Source organism: Sorex fumeus, unplaced genomic scaffold (assembly GCF_029834395.1).
Source record: "Sorex fumeus unplaced genomic scaffold, SorFum_2.1 ptg000032l, whole genome shotgun sequence".
In the NCBI taxonomy this organism is placed as follows: Eukaryota; Metazoa; Chordata; class Mammalia; order Eulipotyphla; family Soricidae; genus Sorex; species Sorex fumeus.
In genome coordinates this window covers 4,819,279-4,834,629 of record NW_026606089.1, presented here as the reverse complement: position 1 = coordinate 4,834,629, position 15,351 = coordinate 4,819,279, and the positions used below count along the sequence as shown (strand labels likewise).

General features: G+C 38.8%; 1 pseudogene; it reads left to right on the top strand.

The window, feature by feature from the left end:
• The first annotated feature begins 255 nt into the window (after positions 1-255).
• LOC130025836 (uncharacterized) lies at positions 256-352 on the top strand (annotated as a pseudogene).
• The last annotated feature ends 14,999 nt before the right edge of the window (positions 353-15,351 follow it).

Genomic DNA, 15,351 nt, shown 5'->3' with positions numbered 1-15,351 from the left:
TAATGAAGGTTTCAGGGAAGGGCATTAAACAGGACTCATATAACATCTTCCAAAAGAATTATTTTGTAAAACTGATGCCTTGATTATGGTAAAAGATAATATGGTAAAAACCATATTTTTCTTTCTGGGACATTAAAGTTCTAAATCTATCAAGCTGCTTTGAAATACTTTCCTTGATTAGGTACCACAGTCTGCCATAGGGTAAGTAAGGACAACACTCAAAGTAATCAGAAGAGAAAAACTAACTCCTACTAGGTTTGGTTACACATATACTAAAATTGAAATGATACAGAGATTATCATGGTCCTCGCACAGAGATGACATGCAAACTTGTAAAGAGTTCCATATATTTGTTGCAAGAACTAACACGGCTACTTTAAGCTAAGGCAATCCCCACAAGTACAAAAATTCTACATAAAGATAGCACAAATCCCCATAACAACAATCTCTCTCAATGTCAATGGACTAAATGTGCCAATTCAGAGGCACAGAATAGGAAGATGAATTAGAAAACTGAACCCAACATTCTGATGTCTGCAAGAAACACATCTGAGCAATCAAAGCAACCATGGGCTAAAAGTAAAAGGGTGGAAAGCAAGTCTTCAAGGAAAGAACACCTCCACAAAGCTGGAGTAGTCATACTAGTATCAGACCACATGGACTTCAGGCTAAAGGTTATAAGAGACAGTGAATGTCATTTCTTCATGATCATGGGATCTGTACATCAGAAAGAACTCACCCTCCTCAATGTAGATGCTCAATGACAGACCAGCAAAAGACTTAAAAACAACTTCTAATAGACTTAAAAAAAACATTGATAGCAAAAGAGTACTAGGTGGAGATTTCAACACTACTTTGTCACTTCTCAATAGATCAAACAGACTAAATCTCAGCAAGGAAATATTTTATTTAAGGGAAGTAATGAACAACCGTTGGCTTAGAGAAGAAATCAAAGCGGAAATAAAAAGGTTCCAGAAACAAATGAGAATGAGGACGCGAGCTACCAGAACTTGTGGGACACAGCAAAAGCAGTGTTAAGAGGAAAGATTATAGCTCTGCCAGAATTCATCAGGAAGAAAGAAAGGGCCTACATGAATAAATTAGAGCTCAAGATTTTGGAAAATGACCAACAAAAGGAGTGCAAACTAGGCTGGAGCAAGGAAATAATAAAATTTGTAGTATAAATCAATGAGCTAGAAACCCAAAATACAATCCAGAAGACCAATAAAAGAAAAAGCTGGTTCTTTGAGAAAATAAACAAGATCAATAAACCTCTAGAAACCTCGCAAAGAAACAGAAAGAATTCTAATAAATCGAATCAGAAATGCAAAGGGGGTTATACTAATAGAAAGTACAGAAATCCATCGCATCATCAGAGATTATTTTGAGAATCTTTGCATCAGGAAATGAGAGAATCTTGAATAAATTGATAGGTTAATGGATTCCAATTACCTCCCAAGCCTGAACCAAGAAGATTTAGAATGCTTGAACCTATCACTACCAAGGAAATTGAAATGATGGTCAAAAGTATCCCTCCAAACAGAATCCCTGGCCCAGATGGATTCAATAGTGAAATATTTCAAAGCTTTAAAGAGGAAATGCTGCCAACATTTTTCAAGATTTCCAGGAAATTGAAGAATCATAAATACTCCCAAATAGTTTCTATGAAGCAAAGATCACCCTAATACTCAAATCAGACAGAGACACCACAAAAAAGAAAATTACAGACCTATTTCCTTGATGAATACAGATACACAGATTCTCAAGAAAATACCAGCAAAGAGAATCCAGAAACTCAACAAAAGATCACACACTATGACCAAGTAGGTTTATCTTGGGGATGCAAGGATGGCTTAACATTCTCTAGTCAATCAACAGAATACACCATCTCAATAAAATAAAGATAAAAGTCATATCATCATATCGATACATGTAGATAAAGCATTTGATGAGATCCAGCATCCATTCATGATGAAAAACTCTCAAGAAAACGGGAGTTGAAAGTACTTTCTTCAATCTAGTCAAAGCAAACTACCACAAACCCACAGCAACCATTATTCCAAACGGGGAGAAAACTAAAGGCTTGGAGCAGAAATCAATGAGCTAGAATCCCAGAATACAATTAGGCACAAAACAAGTTACCCACTGTAACCACACCTATTCAACATAGTACTTGAAGTACTTGCCATAGGATTTCGTTAAAAAGAAAGGATATCAAGGGCATCCAAATAAAAAAGTAAGAACTCAAGCTTTTACTATTTGGAGATGACATGATACTATATTTGGAAAATCCCAAAGAATCTACAAAAAAGCTCCTGGGAACAATAGATTTGTTTAGTAAAGTAGCATATTACAAAATCAATATCCGGTAGTCCATGGCTTTCCCATATATTTCAAATGAAAGAAAAAAAAAGAGATAGAGAAAAACAATCCCATTCACAATAATACCTCAGAAAATCGAGTATATTAGAATCAACTAAAATGTTAAGGAACTATACTTTGGTACTATTGCGGCAACATGGGAAGATGCCATTGTTGACAACATTGACAAGGAATACGATCCACTGGTTCAGCACCTCCATGAATGTGGGAGGAACGCCAAGAGAGAGATAGCCACAAAAAATCGCCTATCTTCGAAAACTCTTGAGCTAATTCGCCAGCGTGGTTTGGCGCATGCCTCAGGTAACCGCAAGCTAACGTCCGAGCTCGCAAAGCAGTGCAGAGATGCAATCAAGGAAGACCTCAAAGAGAGAAGAGCAGAAGTACTGGTAGATGCGGCAGAAGCCAGGAAAAGTATTCATAACGCCTGCCTGTCCTTCGCCAACTATAAGACCAAGATGACTGCCCTCCGACGTCCTGATGGATCCATCACATCCTCCAGAACGGCAATGGAGAAGATTACCATGACTTCTACTCAAATCTCTTCGATAACCATGTCCACTTGCCGACATACCAAATTCCACAGGATGGATATGTTGTTCCCAACATTCTCCCTTCTGAAATCCGACACACCATTTCGTTGGTAAAGGAACAAACAGCACCCGGCCCAGACACGGTCAGACCTGAACACCTCAAGAACCTGCAGTCAGTACTCATCAATACACTGGCTCAACTCTTCACTTGCTACCTGTCTGAATGCAAGTTTCCGTCCCAATGGAAAACCAGCAGGACCGTACTACTGTTCAAGAAGGGAGACATCCATGACATTGGCAACTATCGCTGGATCTGCCTATTGTCTGTCATCTACAAGTTGTTCACTCAAGTCATCCTAAATAGGATTGGCAGAACACTAGATGAAGGACAACCATATGAGCAAGCAGGGTTCCGCAAAGGATTCAGCACCATTGACCATATCCACACGATAACCAAGCTCATTGAGGTTTCTCGGGAGTTCAAGATGCTGCTGTTTAACGTTCATTGATTTAAAGAAGGCCTTTGATTCTGTTGAGACGGAAGTGGTCACTGAAGCCCTAGCCAATCAGGGCATTCAAGCCCAGTACATCAGGATCCTCCGTGAGCTGTATTACAGATTCACTAGCAGGATCTCACCATTCTACAAAGAAGTGATCGTTGATGTCAAGAGTGGGGTGCGGCAGGGTGATACCCTTTTACCGAAACTCTTCAGTGCCACCCTCGAGAACATCATGCGACGACTGGAATGGGAAGGAATGGGAGTGAAGATAGATGGTCGGCAACTACACCACCTCCGTTTTGCTTGTGACATTGTTTTAATAACACCAAATATCAGCCAAGCAGCACAAATGCTGGCCGACTTTGACCGTGAGTGTGGAAAGGCAGGACTACAGCTGTGTCTTACGAAGACAATGTTTATGCGAAACAGCCTTGTTCCTGATGCCCCATTTGCTCTCAATGGAACGACTATCTCCGAATGCAACAGCTATGTTTACCCCGGTTGAGAGGTCAACATGACAAATGACTTGGCACCCGAGCTGTGCAGGAGGAAGAGAGCGGCTTGGAATGACTTCAAGTAAGTCGAATAAATAGCTAAGAGGAAGAAGAACCTCCGGCTCCGGGCACATCTCTTTGTTTCCACTGTTCTTCCTGCATTAACATATGCCTCAGAGACCTGGGCCCTACGCAAACAAGATGAGAACAGTATTCAGGTCTCCCAAAGAAGAATAGAAAGAGCTATGCTTGGAATATCACGTTTCACTCAAATGAGAGAGATAATCCGGAGTTCTGACATCCGTTGCCGATCAAGAATCAGGGACGCTGTCTCTTATGCCAAGGTGTCGAAAATCAGATGGGCTGGTCACGTAATGAGATTTAGAGACGACCGCAGGACTAGAGCTGTTACCGACTGGATTCCACGGGATGTCAAAAGACTGCGTGGCCGCCCACCTTCCAGATGGTCAGACTTCTTCGTCAAGATCATGAACGATCGTTTTGAGGCCCTTCATCTTCCCGGATCGAACAGGTGCCATTGGGTTACACTAGCACGCGACAGGGACAAATGGAGACGTTACTGGGGCCTGCTTGAGCAAATCACCGACTAAGGGGAAGTTAAGTGATAAATGATAAAATGTTAAGGAACTATCCAAAAAAAACCCCTACAAACTCTACTTCACGAAATAAGTGAGTATATGAGGAAATGGAATCACATCCCATGCTCATGGATTGAGAGGATTAAAACTGTGAAAAAGGCAATACACCCCAAAGCTCTATAAAGATTTACTGCACTTCCTATAAGGATACCCATAACATTTTTCAAAGAAATAGATTAAACACTCTTGAAACTCATACACAACAATAAACTCCCATGAAGAGCTAAAGCAATATTTGGTAAAAAGAAGAATGGAACAGCTTCCCCAACTTGCAACCCTACTACAAAGTCGTAGTAATCAAAATATCATGATATTCAGATAAAGACAGGGATCACTTCAATGGAATATAGTCAAATATCCTGACGCTGGCCCTCAGATTATTATTACCTAATCTTTCATAGAGGCTCAAGAAATATGAAGTTGAGCAAGGAAGTCTCTTCAACAAGTGGTGCTGGGAAACCTGGACAGCAACATGCAAAAAAAAAAAAATTGAACTCAGACCTCTTTATAGTGCCAGGCACAAAGTCAGATCAAATGTACTAAAAACCTCAATATCATACCTGAATTCTTAAGATATATGGAGAAAAATGTGGGACTATCCCTCCATGACATTAAAGCTAAGGGAAACTTCTAGAATGAAACACCACTAACCAAGGAAGAGGAAATGAAGATAAACAAATGAGACTACATTAAACTAAGACGTTTCTGCAACTTAGAAAAAATGGTGACCATCATAAAAAGACAGCCCACATAATGGGGAAAAATTATTTATGCACTACCCATAAAATTAACCTCAAAATTCTGACTGCTGTATCATTAAGAACACTAAATAATTCCCGTGAATTTTATTCTTCTTCACATATATTTACTCTAAAATATTTTAGATTTCATTTTAAACCACAGGTAAAAAATAAAAATTATAATTTTTTTTAAAATTAAAAATAACCCCTATGAATAGCCAGGTGCGACCCAAAAAAAAAAAAACAAGAAAAACAAGCAAGCAAATAAGCAAGAAAGAAAGAAATTAAAAATTAAAAAATAATGCTGTTTGCAATGCTAAGGATCAATCCCAGATCATCATACAATGGAAGGCAAATGCTCTATCCCTGAGTTATATCCCTGTTCTTAAACATTTAAAAAGGTCTTTTTTGATGTCTCATTGCATTTTATTTTTTAAAAAAATGCTTTTCTTAGTATACCTGGTCGCCATCATACCGCCTACTTCTTGAACTTTTCTTCACTTGTATATTTTACCTCTAAGATTCAGTTGTCATCTTATCCTTCCTATAGTCATGCTTTCCTTTGACAAACTTTCCAAGATCATGTCTGGCTTGCTTTAACATGGCATAAAATGGAAACGCTATTTTCTCTATGCTCTCACGCCAGAGGTGATGTTGTTTTCGACCCAGGAGAACTCTTTTCTGGTGAGCTTCCTGGCTGTTTCTACTTTACTTCAAAATATCTAAAGGTATTCATCATCTATTTTTTTTTTTGCGTTTTTGGGTCACACCTGACGATGCACAGGGGTTACTCCTGGCTCTGCAGTCAGGAATTACTCCTCACGGTGCTTGGGGGGACCATATAGGATGCTGGGAATCTAACCTGGGTAGGCCGTGTGCAAGGCAAATGCGCTACCTGCTGTACTATAGCTCCAGCTCCACCCCCCTCCCCATAATTCATCATCTTGAGGGCCTCAGATTTTTACCTTTGATTTAGAAACTTAATCTTTACATTGACACAGTAAATCGAAACCACAGAACCATTGAATGGCATGTTATAATGGTAGCAGCCATGAGCAAACATTGATAACCCATAAGTTGGCATGAATGAATTCTGTCTCAGAGGCTTCACTTCTGAGGATACCTGTCACTACCTACTTTCTTTTACATATCCCAGGATCAGAATCTACATCAGGCCAGCAGTAGAAATTGTCCACCCAAAAGCTATCCTTCCACTGGGATCAGAATCCTTGATCCATGTAACTTGTAATTTTTCATTCATGATTTGTTGACCTTGCTTCAGGCAGAGGCATCCAGAGCATAAACTCAGCTTTCCAGTAGTTACCACAGGAAATCCAAATACCTAAGAATGTTATCATATCTGACGCCACTGTTAAAGATTTTTTTGGAATCCCACGGTAAGATACTATCAGTAATGTTATAATATTACTGTTCTCCATAGTCCAGATCTCCCCAAAGAACTCTCTACCCTCCTCACTACAAGTATAGACTCCAGTTTTTCATTCTCCTGAACGTACTTCTATTTGTTTCACTCAGGTTCTCCCCTAAAGTGTACAAGTTAAGTTCATACCACTCCAAGTTCTTATTCGTAAACTACCAGAGTGGGCTTGGTCCTCAAGTCTTCCTTAAAGAAATACCGTGCTTCCTTTCTGTATGTCACTCTTTGATTGCTTTGTAAAATGAGTGTTCTCTCTTGAACATATATTCCATTCCACCCTATGCCTGTTTCACAAGTTTCTAAGTGTTGTTCAATAAAATCTATTTTTCTTCACAGCGTTAGGTTGTTCGCCTTACAAGCGGCCAACATGACCGACCCGAGTTCGATTCCTCTGCCACTCTCGGAGAGCCCGGCAAGCTACCGAGAGTATTCGATATGCCAAACACAGTAACAACAAAGTCTCCAATGGAGACGTTACTGGGACCGCTCGAGCAAATCGAAGATCAACGGGAGGGCCTTTACCTTTTCTTCACTGAACTAAAAATTTTAAAACACCAGAGCATTGTTAAAATCAATATTTGTATGTTTTAAACCCCAAATTTTGAAAATGAAAGGGTGTAAAGCAATGGAATCCTACTCAGTTGTATGAAGTGAAATCTTCTTATTATTTGTATAAAAAAGCATAACATGAGGATATTATGTTTAGTGACATAAGCTAGGCAGAGAAAGATAGGCATCATACAAGTTCATGCATATGTGGCATATGGAGAAAACAAACTAAAAGAATAAAATGAGACAGACAAACGTCTAAAACAATATTAATATTCTATGATTTATAATTCAATTAACAATGGTTACTCATACACAATATTCCAACATGACACTCTCATTCTCTCAAAAAATAAACCCTCCCTCTCCTCGAAACCCCCAGAATCCCTCAGTCCCAATCCCCTGACTCAATTGTGTGGATCAGTTCTCCCCTTACATTGCCCTTGAACCTTTGTTGCTACCTTGCTGTTTGTATTTACATCCCACATATGAGAAAAATCTCTCTGTATCTGTTCCTTTCCTTAAGGCTAACTTTACATGCATGATATCCTTTAGTTTCATCCAATGTTAAAACAGCATGGTACTGGAACAAAGGGAGAACTGCAGACCAATGGAACAGGGTTGAATACAATGACATCTCCCCTCAATCATATGATCATCTAATCTTTGATAAAGGTGCAAGTAATGTGAAATGAAGTAAGGAAAGTCTCTTTACCAAATTGTGCTGGCATCACTGGACGGCTACATGCAAAAAAGAGGGCTCAGAACTCTGCGTAACACCATGTACAAAAGTAAGATCAAAATGGATTAAGACCTCAACATCAGACCACAAACCATAAGGTGCATTGAAGACAAAGTTGGCAAAACCCTCCATGACATTGAAGCTAATGGTATCTTCAAAGATGCCACGCGACTGGCCGAACAAGTGAAAACAGAGATAGATATATGGGACTATCTTAAAATACGATGCTTCTGCACCTCAAAAGAAACAGTGACCAAAATATAAAGACAGTCTACAGAATTGGAAAGGATATTCGCCCATCACACATCTGACAAGGGGTTGATATCAAGGATATATAAAATACTGGTTGAACTCTACAAGAAGAAAACATACAACCCCATCCAAAAATGGGGCAATGAAATGAACAGAAACTTTCTCAAAGAAGAAATCCAAATGGCAAAAAAGCACATGAGAAAATGTTCTACATCATTAATTATCATGGAGATGCAGATAAAAACCACAATGAGATACCATCTCACACCTCAGAGACTGGCCCACATCCAAAAGAATAAAGAAACTGATGCTGGCGCGGATGTGGCGAGAAAGGGACACTCCTTCACTGTTGGTGGGAATGTCGACTCGTTCAGCCTTTCTGGAAAACAGTATGGACGATTCTCAAAAAAATTAGAAATTGAGCTCCCATTTGACCCAGCAATACCACTCCTGTATATATATCCCAGAGAGGCAAAAATGTATAGTCGAAGTGACATCTGCACTTGTTTGTTCATTGCAGCACTCTTTACAATAGCCAGAACCTGGAAGAAACCTGAATGCCCAAGAACAGATGACTGGTTAAAGAAACTTTGGTACATGTACACAATGGAGTACTATGTAGCTATTAGAAAAGATGCAGTCATGAAATTTATATACAAGTGGTACAACATGGAAAGTATCATGGTAAGCGAAAAGAGTCAGAAAGAGAGGGATAGATATACAAAGATTGCATTCATCTGGGGAATATAAAGAAACAAAATATGAGATTAATACCCATGAATAGCTGAGATCAACACCAGAGGGTTACTCCATAGCTTAGAGGCCAGCCAGGCATTCTAGGGGAAAGGGCAGCTCAGATAGAGAAGGGAGCACCAAATAAAGGGTGTTTGGAGGATCCTCCCAGGAGGGGATGTGCATGTTGAAAGTACACTATGGACTGAACATGTTTGCCACTCAAATCCTCTTTTGCACACCACAACACTCAAAAGGAGAGAGAGAACAGAAGGGATTGCCCTGCAACAGAGGCAGGGTGAGATGGGAGGGATGGGTGTGGGAGGATTATTATCCATGGTGGTGGAAAATGGGCACTGGTGGAGGGATGGGTATTTGATCATTGTATAACCGAAACCCAAGCACAAAAAATTATAAATCTACAACTGTACCTCATGCTGTTTCACTAAAAATTTTAAAAAATAAATAATAAAAAAACTGTTCCATATGTTACTACTCTGTGAGAAATATTTCATCATTTAAAAAAAAGCATAGTAAACAGGAAAAAAATGACATGTTATTAAAACATTTTAATTAATTTTTTAAAAACATTTTTAATAAAACATTTAATTAGTTTAATGCAGGGAAATAGTGTTTTAATCATTAAAGTAAATTTAAAAACTAGAATAATACTTGGCAAAGCATAAATACGCAGCAAAAATTAGATGGTATATATCTTATTTCGAAATTTGTAACTGTAACAGATTGTCATTTTCTATTTCGAGGATGAGAAGAATCCATAGATTAGATTTGTTCACTCACAATGCTATATTCTCTCCTGGATGCTTATTTAAAAATACTTGCCAATGTTCCTCTTTCTAAACTTTTTGAGTACTACAGTCCTCTTTGCTATTGATAGATATTTCTCTTGTTTTATTTTGTTTTGTTTTGTTTTTTGTTTTATTTTGTTTTATTAGTTAAACACCATGAGTTACAGTTGTGGACTTACAAGTTGTGTGCTTGTGTTTCAGTGATACAATGATCGAGTACCCACCCCAACACCAGTGCCCATTCGCCACCCCTACCACTCCCAGTATCCCTCACAACCCCCCATCCCCCATCCTGCACTGCCTTTGTGGCAGCGCAGTCCCTTTTTGTCTATCTCTCCTTTTCGGTGTTGTGATCTGCAGGAGAGACTTTGGGTGGCAATGATGTTCTGTCTATAGACTGCTGTCAGCATGCATCTCTCATTCTGGGTGGATCTTCTCAGAACCCTTTATTTGGTGCTCCCTTCTCTATCTGAGCTGCCTTTACCCCTAGAGTGTGCCGATGGCCTCTAAGCCATGGAGTGAACAACCTGATATTTATCACAGCTATCCTTGGTGTTATTCTCTTAGTTTGCTACTTTTTGTTACCCAGTTGAATGCAGTCTTTCTATGTCTGTCCCTCTCTTTCTGACTCATTTCGCTTAGCATAATATTTTCCACGCAGTAGCACTTGTAAGTAAATTTCATGACTTCATTTTTTCCGAACTGCTACATAGTACTCCATTGTGTAGATGTACCAAAGTTTCTGTAACCAGTCATCTGTTCTCAGGCAATCGGTTTTTTTCCATATTCTACCTGTTGTAAATAGTACTCCAATGAACAAATAAGTGCAGGTGTCACTTCGACTCTACTTTTTTGCTTCTCCGAGGTATATTCACAGGAGTGGTATTGCTGGGTGAAATGGGAGCTCAATTTCTAATTTTTTGAGAATCATCCATACTGTTTTCTGAAAGGCTTGAGCCAGTCGGCATTACCATCAGCAGTGAAGGAGGGTCCCTTTGTCGACACATCGTGTCAACACAGGTTGCTTTTGTTTTTTTGAATGTTGGCCAGTGTCTGTGGTGTGAAATGATATCTCATTGTTGTTTTGATCCGCATCTCCCTGATGATTAATGATGTAGAGCATATTTTCATGTTTCTTTTGCCATTCGGATTTCTTCTTTGAGAAAGTCTGTTCATTTTGTTGCCCCAGTTTTGGATGGGGTTGGATGTATTCTTCTTGTGGAGTTCAACCAGTACTTTGTATATACTTGATATCACTCCCTTTTTCAGATGTGTATTTGGAGAATATCCTTTCCCATTCTGTAGACTCTCTCTGTATTTTAGTCATTGTTTCTTTTAAGGTGCATGAGCTTCTTAGTTTAAATATTCCCATTCGTCTATCTCTGTTTTCACTTGCTTGGCCAATGACATGACATCCTTGAAGATACCATTAGCTTCAATGTCATGGAGGGTTTTGCCAACTTTGTCTTCAATGTACCTTATGGGTTCCGGTCTGATGTTTAGGTCTTTGATCCATTTTGATCTTACTTTTTACATTGTGTTAGGCAGGGATCGAAGCCCAGTAGTTTGCGTGTAGTCGTCCAGTTTTGCAAGCACCATTTGTTAAAAAGACTTTCCGTACTCCACTTCACATTTCTTGCCCCTTTCTCAAAGATTAGATGATCATATGTTTGAGGGGAGATGTCAGTATATTCAACCCTGTTCCATAGGTCTGCAGCTCTGCCTTTGTTCCAGTATCATGCTGTTTTAATTATTACTACTTGTAGTAGAGTTTGAGGTTCGGGAGGTTAATTCCTCCCATTTTCTTTTTCCCTAGAATTGCTTTAACTATTCCTGGGGGCTTATTGTTCCATATAAATTTCAGGAGTGTTTGCTCCAATTCTTTGAAGAATGTCATGGGTATCCTAATAAGGATCGCATTGAATTTGTACAGTGCTTGGGAATGTATTGCCATTTTGACAATATTAATTCTCCTGATCCATGAATAGGGGATATTTTTCCATTTCCTCGCGTCCTCTTTTATTTTAAAGAAGGAGCGTTTTGTAGTTTACTTTATATAGTTCCTTTACTTCCTTAGTTAAACTAATTCCTAGGTAGTTGATTTTCTGGCATACAATTATAATGGGATTATTTTCATCTTGTCATTTTCTTCTCTTTCACTATTTGTGCATAATAAAGCCATGGAGTTTTGGGTATTTATTTTATACCTGTAAATTTACTATCAAGTTTATCATTTCTAGGAGTTTCTTGGTAGAGTTTTTAGGGTACTCTAAGTATAGTATCATATCACTTGCAAATAGTGAGAACTTGATTTCTTCCTTTCCTATTTGGATGGACTTAATCTTTTTCTCTTGCCTACTTGCTATTGCTAGTATTTCCAGTATTATGTTGAACAGCAGTTGAGAGAGTGGGAATACTTATCTCGTTCCTGATCTTAGGGGGAACGCTCTCAGTTTTTCCCCATTGAGAATTATGCTTGCTGTATGCTTGTGGTAGCTGGCTTTAACTATATTGGGGAAAATTCCCTATATCCCCAATTTGGCGAGGGTTTTCATCAAAAACAGATGCTGGATCTTGTCAATTGCTTTCTCTACATCTATTGATATGATCATATGATTTTTATCTTTTGTTTTGTTGATATGATGGATTATGTTGATTGATTTCCGATTGTTAAACCATCCTTGCATCCCCGGGATGAATCCCACTTGGTCATGGTGTATGATCTTTTTGATGAGTTGTTGAATTCTATTTGCTAGTATTTTGTTCAGAATCTTCTCATCCGTGTTCATCAGTGATATCAGCCTGTAGTTTTCTTTTCTCGTGGTTTCTTTGTTTCCCTTTGGTATTAGAGAGATACGGGCTTCATAGAAACTGTTTGGGAGAGTTTCTGTTTTTTCAATTTCCTGGAAAATTTTGAGAAGGACTGGCAGTAGATCCTCTTTAAATGTTTGGAAAAATTTGGTAGTGAATCCATCTGGACCTTGGGATTTGTTTTTGGGAAGAATTTTAATTATAGTTTCTATTTCCTTGATGTGACTAGGTGTATTCAGGTATTCTATATCTTCTTGACTCAGCTTTGGGCGATTATAGGAATCCAGGAATTTATCCATTTCTTCTAACTTCTCTTTTTTCTTGGCATACAGACTTTCAAAGTAGACTCTGATGATCTTTTGAATTTCTTTGGTTTCCGTTGTGATATCGCCATTTTTAATTCTGCTTCGGTTTATTAGTGTTCTCTCTCTCTATTTCTTTGTGAGTGTTGCTAGTGGTTTATCTATCTTGTTTATTTTCTCGAAGAGCCAGCTCTTGATTTCATTGATCTTTCGCATTGTTTCTTAGGTTGCCATGTATTGATTTCTGCTCTAAGTTTTATGATCTCTTTCCTTCTGCCCGATTTAGGCTCCTACTCTTGATCCTTTTCTAAGATCTTGAGCTATGAAGTCAAGTTGCTTATGTGCATCCTTTCTCCCGTCCTTAGATATGCTTACAGAGCTATAAATTTTCCCCTTAATAGGGCTTTAGCTGCATCTCATAAGTTCTGGTAGTTCGTGTCTTCATTCTCATTTGTTTCTAGGTATCTTTTGATTTCTTCCTAGACGTGCTTCCTGACCCACTCATTGTTCAGCAGTGACTTGTTTAGTTTTCAGGTGTTCGTGTCTGTGAGTGATTCACATCTATCATCAGTGCATCATTGTCTGAAAAGATTGTTGATACTCTTTCTATCTTCCTGATTCTATTGAGGTATATTTTGTGGCCTAGCACATAGTATATTTTGGAAAATGTTCCATGGGCACTGGAGAAGAATGTGTATTCTCTTTTTGGGGGATGTAAAGCCCTGTATAGGTCTATAAGTCCTTTCTCTTCTATTTCTTCATTCAAAGCCAATTTTTCCTTGCTGAGTTTTGTTCTATTCGATCTATCCAGAGGTGATAAGGCGATGTTGAAGTCTCCATCTACTATTGTGTTGCTAGGACTGTCCTCTTTAAATTTTGTTAGCAGTTGTTTTAAATATCTAGCTGTTCCTTCATTAGGTACGTATACATTTAAGAGTATGATTTCTTCCTGTTGTATGTATCCCTTGATGAAGAGAAAGTGGCCTTCGCTGTCCCTTCTAATCTTTTTCAGCCTGAAATTAATGTTGTCGGATACTAGTGTGGCCACCCCAGCTTTTGTGAGGGAACTGTTTGTTTACAGGATTGTTTTCCATCCTTTCACTTTGAGTCTGTGTTTGCTCTGATTGTTCAAATGAGTTTCTTGTAGACAGCAGAATGTTGGTTTCTGTTTCTGGATCCATTTTGCCACTCTGTGTCTCTTGGTTGTTGCATTTAGACCATTGACATTAAGGGAGATTATTGTCATGGGGTTTTGTGCCATCTTCCTGTAGGAGTTGATTGTGTTTACACGTGTTTTCCTTGTCTTACAGGAGCCCTTTTAGTCCTACTTTTAGATTTGGTTTGGAGTGTATGAAGTTCCTGAGCTTGTGTTTATCTAAAAATGGTGTATTGTTCCATCGAATTTGAGTAAGAGTTTAGTTGGATAGAGTATTCTCGGTGAGGCGTTCATTTCATTGAATTTTTTCACTATATCCCACCATTGCCTTCGGGCTTAGAGTGTTTCCACTGATAGGTCAGCTGTGAATCTAATGGGTGCTCCTTTGTATGTAATTTCCTTCTTTAACCTTGCTGCTTGTAATATTGTGTCTCTGTCCACAGCATCCATCATTCTGACTATGATATGCCTTGGAGTGTTTTTTCTGGGGTCTCCTTTAGCTGGTACCCTTCTGGCTCCTTTGATCTGGATGTCTGCTTTCCTTAACTCCTGGGACTTTTCAGCAATGATTTCTTTGAATCTAGCTTTTTTCATTGGGGTTTTCTCCCTGTCCTTCTGGTACTTCAATGAGTCTAATGTTGTTTCTCTTGGCGTCATCCCCTAGGTCTTTGATTCTCCTTAGAGCCATTTTGAGGTCTTTACCTATTGCTTGTTGTTCCCGATGGGATTTCTCTTGCTCATCTTCAAGCTTGCTGATCCTCTCTCCAGCTTCACTTGTCCTATTGTTAAGGGCACTTACTGTCTTTTTAATTTCATCCACTGAATCCTTTATTTGTGACTCTCCTTTTTGTAGCTTTTTTTAAATTTTGTTCTCTTTTCTTCCTGTATTTTCTTGACTATCTGTTCCATTGTTTCTTTCATTTCTTCTTTTAGTCTTTGGATATCTCTTCCATTGATTCTTTGAGTAGATCCTTGACCACCCTCCGCATTTTATACTGGAATTCCTTATCAAAGAGAGCGCAATTGTGGACAACCTCGTTTGAGGATTCGGGATTCTTTTCTTCATATTCTCCTTGTGGTGGAGATTTGCGCTGTTTCTTCATGTTGTTATGGTAACCTAGAGGTAGACCCCTGAAATCACAGGTACTGTTCCCTCTTATCATGGGAAAGGATTTTGGATAAGGTTTGTCGATGGTAGCCAACCTTCTCCCATTCTACATTCATTTCGACCTTCTTCTCAATCAGGTCTTATTCT